Source organism: Symphalangus syndactylus, chromosome 1 (assembly GCF_028878055.3).
Source record: "Symphalangus syndactylus isolate Jambi chromosome 1, NHGRI_mSymSyn1-v2.1_pri, whole genome shotgun sequence".
Lineage (NCBI taxonomy): Eukaryota > Metazoa > Chordata > Mammalia > Primates > Hylobatidae > Symphalangus > Symphalangus syndactylus.
Window position 1 is genome coordinate 5125133 of NC_072423.2, and position 15183 is coordinate 5140315.

Here is a 15183-nt window from a genome sequence, read left to right on the forward strand (position 1 = left end):
TTTCTACAGAAAGAGTGTTCAGATCTGCTCAATAAAAGTATGGTTTAACTCTGTTAGCTGAATGCACAGATCAGAAAGAAGTTTCACAGAATGATTCTGTGTAGTTTATATTTGGAGACATTCCTTTTTCCACTATTACCCTCTTAGCGCTCCGAATCTCCACTTGCATTTTCTACAGAAAGAGTGTTTCAGAACGGCTGAATCAAAACTAATGTTCAACTCTTTTAGTTGAACAAACAGAACAGAAAGATGTTTCACACAATTCTTCTGTGTAGTTTTTATTTGCAGACATTCTTTTTCCCAATATAGGCCTCTTAGCGCTCAGAATGTCCAATTGCAGTTTCTACAGAAAGAGTGTTTCAGAACGGCTCAATCAAAAGTAAGGTTCAACTCTGTTAGTTGAATGCACAGAATAGAAAGTAGTTTCATACAATGCTTCTGTGTAGTTTATATTTGAACATATTCTTTTGTCCACTATTACCCACTTAGCGCTACGAATGTCCAGTTGCATTTTCTACAGACAGAGTGTTTCAAAACTGCTCAATCAAAAGTATGGTTTAACTCTGTTAGCTGAATGCTCAGCTCAGAAAGAAGTTTCACAGAATGCTTCTGTGTAGTTTATGTTTGAATATATTCCTTTTTCCACTACTACGCTCTTAGCGCTCCAAATGTCCAGTTGCATTTTCTACAGAAAGAGTGTTCAGATCTGCTCAATCAAAAGTATGGTTTAACTCTGTTAGCTGAAAGCACAGATCAGAAAGAAGTTTCACCGAATGATTCTGTGTAGTTTATATATGAAGACATTCCTTTTTCCACTATTACCCTCTTAGCGCTCCGAATCTCCACTTGCATTTTCTACAAAAAGAGTGTTTCATAACTGCTCAATCAAAAATATGTTTTATCTCTGTTAACTGAATTTACAGATCAGAAATAAGTTTCACAGAATGCATCTGTGTAGTTTTTATTTGAAGATATTCTTTTTCTCAATGTAGGCCTCTTAGCGCTTAGCATGTCCAATTGCAGTTTCTACAGAAAGAGTGTTTCAGAACGGCTCAATCAAAAGTAAGGTACAACTCTGTTAGTTGAATGCACAGAACAGAAAGAATTTTCACAGAATGCTACTGTGTAGTTTATATTTGAATATATTCCTTTTTCCACTATTACCCTCTTAGCGCTCCGAATGTCCACTTGCATTTTCTACAGAAAGAGTGTTCACAACTGCGCAATCAAAAGTATGGTTTAACTCTGTTAGCTTAATGAACATATCAGAAATAAGTTTCACACAATGCTTCTGTGTAGTTTTTATTTGAAGATATTATTTTTCCCAATAGAGGCCTCTTAGCGCTCATAATGTCCAATTGCAGTTTCTACAGAAAGAGTGTTTCAGAAAGGCTCAATCAAAAGTAAGGTTCAACTCTCTTAGTTGAATGCACAGAACAGAAAGAAGTTTCATACAATGCTTCTGTGTAGTTTATATTTGAACATATTCTTTTTTCCACTATTACCCACTTAGCGCTACGAATGTCCAGTTGCATTTTCTACAGACAGAGTGTTTCAAAACTGCTCAATCAAAAGTATGGTTTAACTCTGTTAGCTGAATGCTCAGATCAGAAAGAAGTTTCACAGAATGCTTCTGTGTAGTTTATATTTGAATATATTCCTTTTTCCACTACTACTCTCTTAGCGCTCCAAATGTCCAGTTGCATTTTCTACAGAAAGAGTGTTCAGATCTGCTCAATCAAAAGTATGGTTTAACTCTGTTAGCTGAATGCACAGATCAGAAAGAAGTTTCACAGAATGATTCTGTGTAGTTTATATTTGGAGACATTCCTTTTTCCACTATTACCCTCCTAGCGCTCCGAATCTCCACTTGCATTTTCTACAGAAAGAGTGTTTCAGAACGGCTCAATCAAAACTAAGGTTCAACTCTTTTAGTTGAACAAACAGAACAGAAAGAAGTTTCACACAATTCTTCTGTGTAGTTTTTATTTGTAGACATTCTTTTTCCGAATATAGGCCTCTTAGCGCTCAGAATGTCCAATTGCAGTTACTACAGAAAGAGTGTTTCAGAACGGCTCAATCAAAAGTAAGGTTCAACTCTGTTAGTTGAATGCACAGAACAGAAAGAAGTTTCACAGAATGCTTCTGTGTAGTTTATATTTGAACATATTCTTTTGTCCACTATTACCCACTTAGCGCTACGAATGTCCAGTTCCATTTCCTACAGACAGAGTGTTTCAAAACTGCTCAATCAAAAGTATGGTTTAACTCTGTTAGCTGAATGCACAGATGAGAAAGAAGTTTCACCGAATGATTCTGTGTAGTTTATATTTGAAGACATTCCTTTTTCCACTATTACCCCCTTAGCGCTCCGAATCTCCACTTGCATTTTCTACAAAAAGAGTGTTTCATAACTGCTCAATCAAAAATATGTTTTATCTCTGTTAACTGAATTTACAGATCAGAAATAAGTTTCACAGAATGCATCTGTGTAGTTTTTATTTGAAGATATTTTTTTTCCCAATGTAGGCCTCTTAGCGCTTAGCATGTCCCATTGCAGTTTCTACAGAAAGAGTGTTTCAGAACGGCTCAATCAAAAGTAAGGTTCAACTCTGTTAGTTGAATGCACAGAACAGAAAGAATTTTCACAGAATGCTACTGCGTAGTTTATATTTGAATATATTCCTTTTTCCACTATTACCCTCTTAGCACTCCGAATGTCCACTTGCATTTTCTACAGAAAGAGTGTTCAGAACTGCGCAATCAAAAGTATGGTTTAACTCTGTTAGCTTAATGAACATATCAGAAATAAGTTTCACACAATGCTTCTGTGTAGTTTTTATTTGAAGATATTATTTTTCCCAATAGAGGCCTCTTAGCGCTCAGAATGTCCAATTGCAGTTTCTACAGAAAGAGTGTTTCAGAAAGGCTCAATCAAAAGTAAGGTTCAACTCTGTTAGTTGAATGCACTGAACAGAAAGAAGTTTCATACAATGCTTCTGTGTAGTTTATATTTGAACATATTCTTTTTTCCACTATTACCCACTTAGCGCTACGAATGTCCAGTTGCATTTTCTACAGACAGAGAGTTTCAAAACTGCTCAATCAAAAGTATGGTTTAACTCTGTTAGCTGAATGCTCAGATCAGAAAGAAGTTTCACAGAATGCTTCTGTGTAGTTTATATTTGAATATATTCCTTTTTCCACTACTACTCTCTTAGCGCTCCAAATGTCCAGTTGCATTTTCTACAGAAAGAGTGTTCAGATCTGCTCAATCAAAAGTATGGTTTAACTCTGTTAGCTGAATGCACAGATCAGAAAGAAGTTTCACAGAATGATTCTGTGTAGTTTATATTTGGAGACATTCCTTTTTCCCCTATTACCCTCTTAGCGCTCCGAATCTCTACTTGCATTTTCTACAGAAAGAGTGTTTCAGAACGGCTCAATCAAAACTAAGGTTCAACCCTTTTAGTTGAACAAACAGAACAGAAAGATGTTTCACACAATTCTTCTGTGTAGTTTTTATTTGTAGACATTCTTTTTCCCAATATAGGCCTCTTAGCGCTCAGAATGTCCAGTTGCAGTTTCTACAGAAAGAGTGTTTCAGAACGGCTCAATCATATGTAAGGTTCAACTCTGTTAGTTGAGTGCACAGAACAGAAAGAAGTTTCATACAATGCTTCTGTGTAGTTTATATTTGAACATATTCTTTTTTCCACTATTACCCACTTAGCGCTACGAATGTCCAGTTGCATTTTCTACAGACAGAGTGTTTCAAAACTGCTCAATCAAAAGTATGGTTTAACTCTGTTACCTGAATGCTCAGATCAGAAAGAAGTTTCACAGAATGCTTCTGTGTAGTTTATATTTGAATATATACCTTTTTCCACTATTACGCTCTTAGCGCTCCAAATGTCCAGTTGCATTTTCTACAGAAAGAGTGTTCAGATCTGCTCAATCAAAAGTATGGTTTAACTCTGTTAGCTGAATGCACAGATCAGAAAGAAGTTTCACCGAATGATTCTGTGTAGTTTATATTTGAAGACATTCCTTTTTCCACTATTACCCTCTTAGCGCTCCGAATCTCCACTTGCATTTTCTACAAAAAGAGTGTTTCATAACTGCTCATTCAAAAATATGTTTTATCTCTGTTAACTGAATTTACAGATGAGAAATAAGTTTCACAGAATGCATCTGTGTAGTTTTTATTTGAAGATATTCTTTTTCCCAATGTAGGCCTCTTAGCGCTTAGCATGTCCAATTGCAGTTTCTACAGAAAGAGTGTTTCAGAACGGCTCAATCAAAAGTAAGGTTCAACTCTGTTAGTTGAATGCACAGAACAGAAAGAATTTTCACAGAATGCTACTGTGTAGTTTATATTTGAATATATTCCTTTTTCCACTATTACCCTCTTAGCGCTCCGAATGTCCACTTGCATTTTCTACAGAAAGAGTGTTCAGAACTGCGCAATCAAAAGTATGGTTTAACTCTGTTAGCTTAATGAACATATCAGAAATAAGTTTCACACAATGCTTCTGTGTAGTTTTTATTTGAAGATATTATTTTACCCAATAGAGGCCTCTTAGCGCTCAGAATGTCCAATTGCAGTTTCTACAGAAAGAGTGTTTCAGAAAGGCTCAATCAAAAGTAAGGTTCAACTCTGTTAGTTGAATGCACAGAACAGAAAGAAGTTTCATACAATGATTCTGTGTAGTGTATATTTGAACATATTCTTTTTTCCACTATTACCCACTTAGCGCTACGAATGTCCAGTTGCAGTTTCTACAGACAGAGTGTTTCAAAACTGCTCAATCAAAAGTATGCTTTAACTCTGTTAGCTGAATGCTCAGATCAGAAAGAAGTTTCACAGAATGCTTCTGTGTAGTTTATATTTGAATATATTACTTTTTCCACTACTACTCTCTTAGCGCTTCAAATGTCCAGTTGCATTTTCTACAGAAAGAGTGTTCAGATCTGCTCAATCAAAAGTATGGTTTAACTCTGTTACCTGAATGCACAGATCAGAAAGAAGTTTCACAGAATGATTCTGTGTAGTTTATATTTGGAGACATTCCTTTTTCCACTATTACCCTCTTAGCGCTCCGAATCTCCACTTGCATTTTCTAGAGAAAGAGTGTTTCAGAACGGCTGAATCAAAACTAAGGTTCAACTCTTTTAGTTGAACAAACAGAACAGAAAGCAGTTTCACACAGTTCTTCTGTGTAGTTTTTATTTGTAGACATTCTTTTTCCCAATATAAGCCTCTTAGCGCTCAGAATGTCCAATTGCAGTTTCTACAGAAAGAGTGTTTCAGAACGGCTCAATCAAAAGAAAGGTTCAACTCTGTTAGTTGAATGCACAGAAGAGAAAGAAGTTTCATACAATGCTTCTGTGTAGTTTATATTTGAACATATTCTTTTGTCCACTATTACCCACTTAGCGCTACGAATGTCCAGTTGCATTTTCTACAGACAGAGTGTTTCAAAACTGCTCAATCAAAAGTATGGTTTAACTCTGTTAGCTGAATGCTCAGATCAGAAAGAAGTTTCACAGAATGCTTCTGTGTAGTTTATATTTGAATATATTCCTTTTTCCACTGCTACGCTCTTAGCGCTCCAAATGTCCAGTTGCATTTTCTACAGAAAGAGTGTTCAGATCTGCTCAATCAAAAGTATGGTTTAATTCTGTTAGCTGAATGCACCTTTCAGAAAGAAGTTTCACCGAATGATTCTGTGTAGTTTGTATTTGAAGACATTCCTTTTTCCATTATTACCCTCTTAGCGCTCCGAATCTCCACTTGCATTTTCTACAAAAAGAGTGTTTCATAACTGCTCAATCAAAAATATGTTTTATCTCTGTTAACTGAATTTACAGATCAGAAATAAGTTTCACAGAATGCATCTGTGTAGTTTTTATTTGAAGATATTCTTTTTCCCAATGTAGGCCTCTTAGCGCTTAGCATGTCCAATTGCAGTTTCTACAGAAAGAGTGTTTCAGAACGGCTCAATCAAAAGTAAGGTTCAACTCTGTTAGTTGAATGCACAGAACAGAAAGAATTTTCACAGAATGCTACTGTGTAGTTTATATTTGAATATATTCCTTTTTCCACTATTACCCTCTTAGCGCTCCGAATGTCCACTTGCATTTTCTACAGAAAGAGTGTTCAGAACTGCGCAATCAAAAGTATGGTTTAACTCTGTTAGCTTAATGAACATATCAGAAATAAGTTTCACACAATGCTTCTGTGTAGTTTTTATTTGAAGATATTATTTTTCCCAATAGAGGCCTCTTAGCGCTCAGAATGTCCAATTGCAGTTTCTACAGAAAGAGTGTTTCAGAAAATCTCAATCAAAGTAAGGTTCAACTCTGTTAGTTGAATGCACAGAACAGAAAGAAGTTTCATACAATGCTTCTGTGTAGTTTATATTTGAACATATTCTTTTTTCCACTATTACCCACTTAGCGCTACGAATGTCCAGTTGCATTTTCTACAGACAGAGTGTTTCAAAACTGCTCAATCAAAAGTATGGTTTAACTCTGTTAGCTGAATTCTCAGATCAGAAAGAAGTTTCACAGAATGCTTCTGTGTAGTTTATATTTGAATATATTCCTTTTTCCACTACTACTCTCTTAGCGCTCCAAATGTCCAGTTGCATTTTCTACAGAAAGAGTGTTCAGATCTGCTCAATCAAAAGTATGGTTTAACACTGTTAGCTGAATGCACAGAGCAGAAAGAAGTTTCACAGAATGATTCTGTGTAGTTTATATTTGGAGACATTCCTTTTTCCACTATTACACTCTTAGCGCTCCGAATCTCCACTTGCATTTTCTACAGAAAGAGTGTTTCAGAACGACTCAATCAAAACTAAGGTTCAACTCTTTTAGTTTGACAAACAGAACAGAAAGATGTTTCACACAATTCTTCTGTGTAGTTTTTATTTGTAGACATTCTTTTTCCCAATATAGGCCTCTTAGCGCTCAGAATGTCCAATTGCAGTTTCTACAGAAAGAGTGTTTCAGAACGGCTCAATCAAAAGTAAGGTCCAACTCTGTTAGTTGAATGCACAGAACAGAAAGATGTTTCATACAATGCTTCTGTGTAGTTTATATTTGAACATATTCTTTTGTCCACTATTACCCACTTAGCGCTACGAATGTCCAGTTGCATTTTCTACAGACAGAGTGTTTCAAAACTGCTCAATCAAAAGTATGGTTTAACTCTGTTAGCTGAATGCTCAGATCAGAAAGAAGTTTCACAGAATGCTTCTGTGTAGTTTATATTTGAATATATTCCTTTTTCAACTACTACGCTCTTAGCGCTCCAAATGTCCAGTTGCATTTTCTACAGAAAGAGTGTTCAGATCTGCTCAATCAAAAGTATGGTTTAACTCTGTTAGCTGAATGCACAGATCAGAAAGAAGTTTCACCGAATGATTCTGTGTAGTTTATATTTGAAGACATTCCTTTATCCACTATTACACTCTTAGCGCACCGAATCTCCACTTGCATTTTCTACAAAAAGAGTGTTTCATAACTGCTCAATCAAAAATATGTTTTATCTCTGTTAACTGAATTTACAGATGAGAAATAAGTTTCACAGAATGCATCTGTGTAGTTTTTATTTGAAGATATTCTTTTTCCCAATGTAGGCCTCTTAGCGCTTAGCATGTCCAATTGCAGTTTCTACAGAAAGAGTGTTTTTCGAACGGCTCAATCAAAGGTAAGGTTCAACTCTGTTAGTTGAATGCACAGAACAGAAAGAATTTTCACAGAATGCTACTGTGTAGTTTATATTTGAATATATTCCTTTTTCCACTATTACCCTCTTAGCGCTCCGAATGTCCACTTGCATTTTCTAAAGAAAGAGTGTTCAGAACTGCGCAATCAAAAGTATGGTTTAACTCTGTTAGCTTAATGAGCATATCAGAAATAAGTTTCACAAAATGCTTCTGTGTAGTTTTTATTTGAAGATATTATTTTACCCAATAGAGGCCTCTTAGCGCTCAGAATGTCCAATTGCAGTTTCTACAGAAAGAGTGTTTCAGAAAGGCTCAATCAAAAGTAAGGTTCAAATCTGTTAGTTGAATGCACAGAACAGAAAGAAGTTTCATACAATGATTCTGTGTAGTTTATATTTGAACATATTCTTTTTTCCACTATTACCCACTTAGCGCTACGAATGTCCAGTTGCATTTTCTACAGACAGAGTGTTTCAAAACTGCTCAATCAAAAGTATGGTTTAACTCTGTTAGCTGAATGCTCAGATCAGAAAGAAGTTTCACAGAATGCTTCTGTGTAGTTTATATTTGAATATATTCCTTTTTCCACTACTACTCTCTTAGCGCTCCAAATGTCCAGTTGCATTTTCTACAGAAAGAGTGTTCAGATCTGCTCAATCAAAAGTATGGTTTAACTCTGTTAGCTGAATGCACAGATCAGAAAGAAGTTTCACAGAATGTTTCTGTGTAGTTTATATTTGGAGACATTCCTTTTTCCACTATTACCCCCTTAGCGCTCCGAATCTCCACTTGCATTTTCTACAGAAAGAGTGTTTCAGAACGGCTCAATCAAAACTAAGGTTCAACTCTTTTAGTTGAACAAACAGAACAGAAAGATGTTTCACACAATTCTTCTGTGTAGTTTTTATTTGTAGACATTCTTTTTCCCAATATAGGCCTCTTAGCGCTCAGAATGTCCAATTGCAGTTTCTACAGAAAGAGTGTTTCAGAACGGCTCAATCAAAAGTAAGGTTCAACTCTGTTAGTTGAGTGCACAGAACAGAAAGAAGTTTCATACAATGCTGCTGTGTAGTTTATATTTGAACATATTCTTTTTTCCACTATTACCCACTTAGCGCTACGAATGTCCAGTTGCATTTTCTACAGACAGAGTGTTTCAAAACTGCTCAATCAAATGTATGGTTTAACTCTGTTAGCTGAATGCTCAGATCAGAAAGAAGTTTCACAGAATGCTTCTGTGTAGTTTATATTTGAATATATTCCTTTTTCCACTACTACGCTCTTAGCGCTCCAAATGTCCAGTTGCATTTTCTACAGAAAGAGTGTTCAGATCTGCTCAATCAAAAGTATGGTTTAACTCTGTTAGCTGAATGCACATATCAGAAAGAAGTTTCACCGAATGATTCTGTGTAGTTTGTATTTGAAGACATTCCTTTTTCCATTATTACCCTCTTAGCGCTCCGAATCTCCACTTGCATTTTCTACAAAAAGAGTGTTTCATAACTGCTCAATCAAAAATATGTTTTATCTCTGTTAACTGAATTTACAGATCAGAAATAAGTTTCACAGAATGCATCTGTGTAGTTTTTATTTGAAGATATTATTTTTCCCAATGTAGGCCTCTTAGCTCTTAGCATGTCCAATTGCAGTTTCTACAGAAAGAGTGTTTCAGAACAGCTCAATCAAAAGTAAGGTTCAACTCTGTTAGTTGAATGCACAGAACAGAAAGAATTTTCACAGAATGCTACTGTGTAGTTTATATTTGAATATATTCCTTTTTCCACTATTACCCTCTTAGCGCTCCGAATGTCCACTTGCATTTTCTACAGAAAGAGTGTTCAGAACTGCGCAATCAAAAGTATGGTTTAACTCTGTTAGCTTAATGAACATATCAGAAATAAGTTTCACACAATGCTTCTGTGTAGTTTTTATTTGAAGATATTATTTTTCCCAATAGAGGCCTCTTAGCGCTCAGAATGTCCAATTGCAGTTTCTACAGAAAGAGTGTTTCAGAAAATCTCAATCAAAGTAAGGTTCAACTCTGTTAGTTGAATGCACAGAACAGAAAGAAGTTTCATACAATGCTTCTGTGTAGTTTATATTTGAACATATTCTTTTTTCCACTATTACCCACTTAGCGCTACGAATGTCCAGTTGCATTTTCTACAGACAGAGTGTTTCAAAACTGCTCAATCAAAAGTATGGTTTAACTCTGTTAGCTGAATGCTCAGATCAGAAAGAAGTTTCACAGAATGCTTCTGTGTAGTTTATATTTGAATATATTCCTTTTTCCACTACTACTCTCTTAGCGCTCCAAATGTCCAGTTGCATTTTCTACAGAAAGAGTGTTCAGATCTGCTCAATCAAAAGTATGGTTTAACTCTGTTAGCTGAATGCACAGATCAGAAAGAAGTTTCACAGAATGATTCTGTGTAGTTTATATTTGGAGACATTCCTTTTTCCACTATTACCCTCTTAGCGCTCCGAATCTCCACTTGCATTTTCTACAGAAAGAGTGTTTCAGAACGACTCAATCAAAACTAAGGTTCAACTCTTTTAGTTTGACAAACAGAACAGAAAGATGTTTCACACAATTCTTCTGTGTAGTTTTTATTTGTAGACATTCTTTTTCCCAATATAGGCCTCTTAGCGCTCAGAATGTCCAATTGCAGTTTCTACAGAAAGAGTGTTTCAGAACGGCTCAATCAAAAGTAAGGTTCAACTCTGTTAGTTGAATGCACAGAACAGAAAGATGTTTCATACAATGCTTCTGTGTAGTTTATATTTGAACATATTCTTTTGTCCACTATTACCCACTTAGCGCTACGAATGTCCAGTTGAATTTTCTACAGACAGAGTGTTTCAAAACTGCTCAATCAAAAGTATGGTTTAATTCTGTTAGCTGAATGCTCAGATCAGAAAGAAGTTTCACAGAATGCTTCTGTGTAGTTTATATTTGAATATATTCCTTTTTCAACTACTAGGCTCTTAGCGCTCCAAATGTCCAGTTGCATTTTCTACAGAAAGAGTGTTCAGATCTGCTCAATCAAAAGTATGGTTTAACTCTGTTAGCTGAATGCACAGATCAGAAAGAAGTTTCACCGAATGATTCTGTGTAGTTTATATTTGAAGACATTCCTTTATCCACTATTACCCTCTTAGCGCACCGAATCTCCACTTGCATTTTCTACAAAAAGAGTGTTTCATAACTGCTCACTCAAAAATATGTTTTATCTCTGTTAACTGAATTTACAGATGAGAAATAAGTTTCACAGAATGCATCTGTGTAGTTTTTATTTGAAGATATTCTTTTTCCCAACGTAGGCCTCTTAGCTCTTAGCATGTCCAATTGCAGTTTCTACAGAAAGAGTGTTTTTCGAACGGCTCAATCAAAGGTAAGGTTCAACTCTGTTAGTTGAATGCACAGAACAGAAAGAATTTTCACAGAATGCTACTGTGTAGTTTATATTTGAATATATTCCTTTTTCCACTATTACCCTCTTAGCGCTCCGAATGTCCACTTGCATTTTCTAAAGAAAGAGTGTTCAGAACTGCGCAATCAAAAGTATGGTTTAACTCTGTTAGCTTAATGAGCATATCAGAAATAAGTTTCACACAATGCTTCTGTGTAGTTTTTATTTGAAGATATTATTTTACCCAATAGATTCCTCTTAGCGCTCAGAATGTCCAATTGCAGTTTCTACAGAAAGAGTGTTTCAGAAAGGCTCAATCAAAAGTAAGGTTCAACTCTGTTAGTTGAATGCACAGAACAGAAAGAAGTTTCATACAATGATTCTGTGTAGTTTATATTTGAACATATTCTTTTTTCCACTATTACCCACTTAGCGCTACGAATGTCCAGTTGCATTTTCTACAGACAGAGTGTTTCAAAACTGCTCAATCAAAAGTATGGTTTAACTCTGTTAGCTGAATGCTCAGATCAGAAAGAAGTTTCACAGAATGCTTCTGTGTAGTTTATATTTGAATATATTCCTTTTTCCACTACTACTCTCTTAGCGCTCCAAATGTCCAGTTGCATTTTCTACAGAAAGAGTGTTCAGATCTGCTCAATCAAAAGTATGGTTTAACTCTGGTAGCTGAATGCACAGATCAGAAAGAAGTTTCACAGAATGATTCTGTGTAGTTTATATTTGGAGACATTCCTTTTTCCACTATTACCCCCTTAGCGCTCCGAATCTCCACTTGCATTTTCTACAGAAAGAGTGTTTCAGAACGGCTGAATCAAAACTAAGGTTCAACTCTTTTAGTTGAACAAACAGAACAGAAAGCAGTTTCACACAGTTCTTCTGTGTAGTTTTTATTTGTAGACATTCTTTTTCCCAATATAATCCTCTTAGCGCTCAGAATGTCCAATTGCAGTTTCTACAGAAAGAGTGTTTCAGAACGGCTCAATCAAAAGTAAGGTTCAACTCTGTTAGTTGAATGCACAGAACAGAAAGAAGTTTCATACAATGCTTCTGTGTAGTTTATATTTGAACATATTCTTTTGTCCACTATTACCCACTTAGCGCTACGAATGTCCAGTTGCATTTTCTACAGAAAGAGTGTTTCAAAACTGCTTAATCAAAAGTATGGTTTAACTCTGTTAGCTGAATGCTCAGATCAGAAAGAAGTTTCACAGAATGCTTCTGTGTAGTTTATATTTGAATATATTCCTTTTTCCACTACTACGCTCTTAGCGCTCCAAATGTCCAGTTGCATTTTCTACAGAAAGAGTGTTCAGATCTGCTCAATCAAAAGTATGGTTTAACTCTGTTAGCTGAATGCACAGATCAGAAAGAAGTTTCACAGAATGATTCTGTGTAGTTTATATTGGAGACATTTCTTTTTCCCTATTACCCTCTTAGCGCTCCGAATCTCCACTTGCATTTTCTACAGAAACAGTGTTTCTGAACGGCTCAATCAAAACTAAGGTTCAACTCTTTTAGTTGAACAAACAGAACAGAAAGATGTTTCACACAATTCTTCTGTGTAGTTTTTATTTGTAGACATTCTTTTTCCCAATATAGGCCTCTTAGCGCTCAGAATGTCCAATTGCAGTTTCTACAGAAAGAGTGTTTCAGAACGGCTCAATCAAAAGTAAGGTCCAACTCTGTTAGTTGAGTGCACAGAACAGAAAGAAGTTTCATACAATGCTTCTGTGTAGTTTATATTTGAACATATTCTTTTGTCCACTATTACCCACTTAGCGCTACGAATGTCCAGTTGCATTTTCTACAGACAGAGTGTTTCAAAACTGCTCAATCAAAAGTATGGTTTAACTCTGTTAGCTGAATGCTCAGATCAGAAAGAAGTTTCACAGAATGCTTCTGTGTAGTTTATATTTGAATATATTCCTTTTTCCACTAGTACGCTCTTAGCGCTCCAAATGTCCAGTTGCATTTTCTACAGAAAGAGTGTTCAGATCTGCTCAATCAAAAGTATGGTTTAACTCTGTTAGCTGAATGCACATATCAGAAAGAAGTTTCACCGAATGATTCTGTGTAGTTTGTATTTGAAGACATTCCTTTTTCCATTATTACCCCCTTAGCGCTCCGAATCTCCACTTGCATTTTCTACAAAAAGAGTGTTTCATAACTGCTCAATCAAAAATATGTTTTATCTCTGTTAACTGAATTTACAGATGAGAAATAAGTTTCACAGAATGCATCTGTGTAGTTTTTATTTGAAGATATTCTTTTTCCCAATGTAGGCCTCTTAGCGCTTAGCATGTCCAATTGCAGTTTCTACAGAAAGAGTGTTTTTCGAACGGCTCAATCAAAGGTAAGGTTCAACTCTGTTAGTTGAATGCACAGAACAGAAAGAATTTTCACAGAATGCTACTGTGTAGTTTATATTTGAATATATTCCTTTTTCCACTATTACCCTCTTAGCGCTCCGAATGTCCACTTGCATTTTCTACAGAAAGAGTGTTCAGAACTGCGCAATCAAAAGTATGGTTTAACTCTGTTAGCTTAATGAGCATATCAGAAATAAGTTTCACACAATGCTTCTGTGTAGTTTTTATTTGAAGATATTATTTTACCCAATAGAGGCCTCTTAGCGCTCAGAATGTCCAATTGCAGTTTCTACAGAAAGAGTGTTTCAGAAAGGCTCAATCAAAAGTAAGGTTCAACTCTGTTAGTTGAATGCACAGAACAGAAAGAAGTTTCATACAATGCTTCTGTGTAGTTTATATTTGAACATATTCTTTTTTCCACTATTACCCACTTAGCGCTACGAATGTCCAGTTGCATTTTCTACAGACAGAGTGTTTCAAAACTGCTCAATCAAAAGTATGGTTTAACTCTGTTAGCTGAATGCTCAGATCAGAAAGAAGTTTCACAGAATGCTTCTGTGTAGTTTATATTTGAATATATTCCTTTTTCCACTACTACTCTCTTAGCGCTCCAAATGTCCAGTTGCATTTTCTACAGAAAGAGTGTTCAGATCTGCTCTATCAAAAGTATGGTTTAACTCTGTTAGCTGAATGCACAGATCAGAAAGAAGTTTCACAGAATGATTCTGTGTAGTTTATATTTGGAGACATTCCTTTTTCCACTATTACCCCCTTAGCGCTCCGAATCTCCACTTGCATTTTCTACAGAAAGAGTGTTTCAGAACGGCTGAATCAAAACTAAGGTTCAACTCTTTTAGTTGAACAAACAGAAGAGAAAGCAGTTTCACACAGTTCTTCTGTGTAGTTTTTATTTGTAGACATTCTTTTTCCCAATATAAGCCTCTTAGCGCTCAGAATGTCTAATTGCAGTTTCTACAGAAAGAGTGTTTCAGAACGGCTCAATCAAAAGTAAGGTTCAACTCGGTTAGTTGAATGCACAGAACAGAAAGTAGTTTCATACAATGCTTCTGTGTAGTTTATATTTGAACATATTCTTTTGTCCACTATTACCCACTTAGCGCTACGAATGTCCAGTTGCATTTTCTACAGACAGAGTGTTTCAAAACTGCTTAATCCAAAGTATGGTTTAACTCTGTTAGCTGAATGCTCAGATCAGAAAGAAGTTTCACAGAATGCTTCTGTGTAGTTTATATTTGAATATATTCCTTTTTCCACTACTACGCTCTTAGCGCTCCAAATGTCCAGTTGCATTTTCTACAGAAAGAGTGTTCAGATCTGCTCAATCAAAAGTATGGTTTAACTCTGTTAGCTGAATGCACACATCAGAAAGAAGTTTCACAGAATGATTCTGTGTAGTTTATATTTGGAGACATTTCTTTTTCCCTATTACCCTCTTAGCGCTCCGAATCTCCACTTGCATTTTCTACAGAAACAGTGTTTCAGAACGGCTCAATCAAAACTAAGGTTCAACTCTTTTAGTTGAGCAAACAGAACAGACAGATGTTTCACACAATTCTTCTGTGTAGTTTTTATTTGTAGACATTCTTTTTCCCAATATAGGCCTCTTAGCGCTCAGAATGTCCA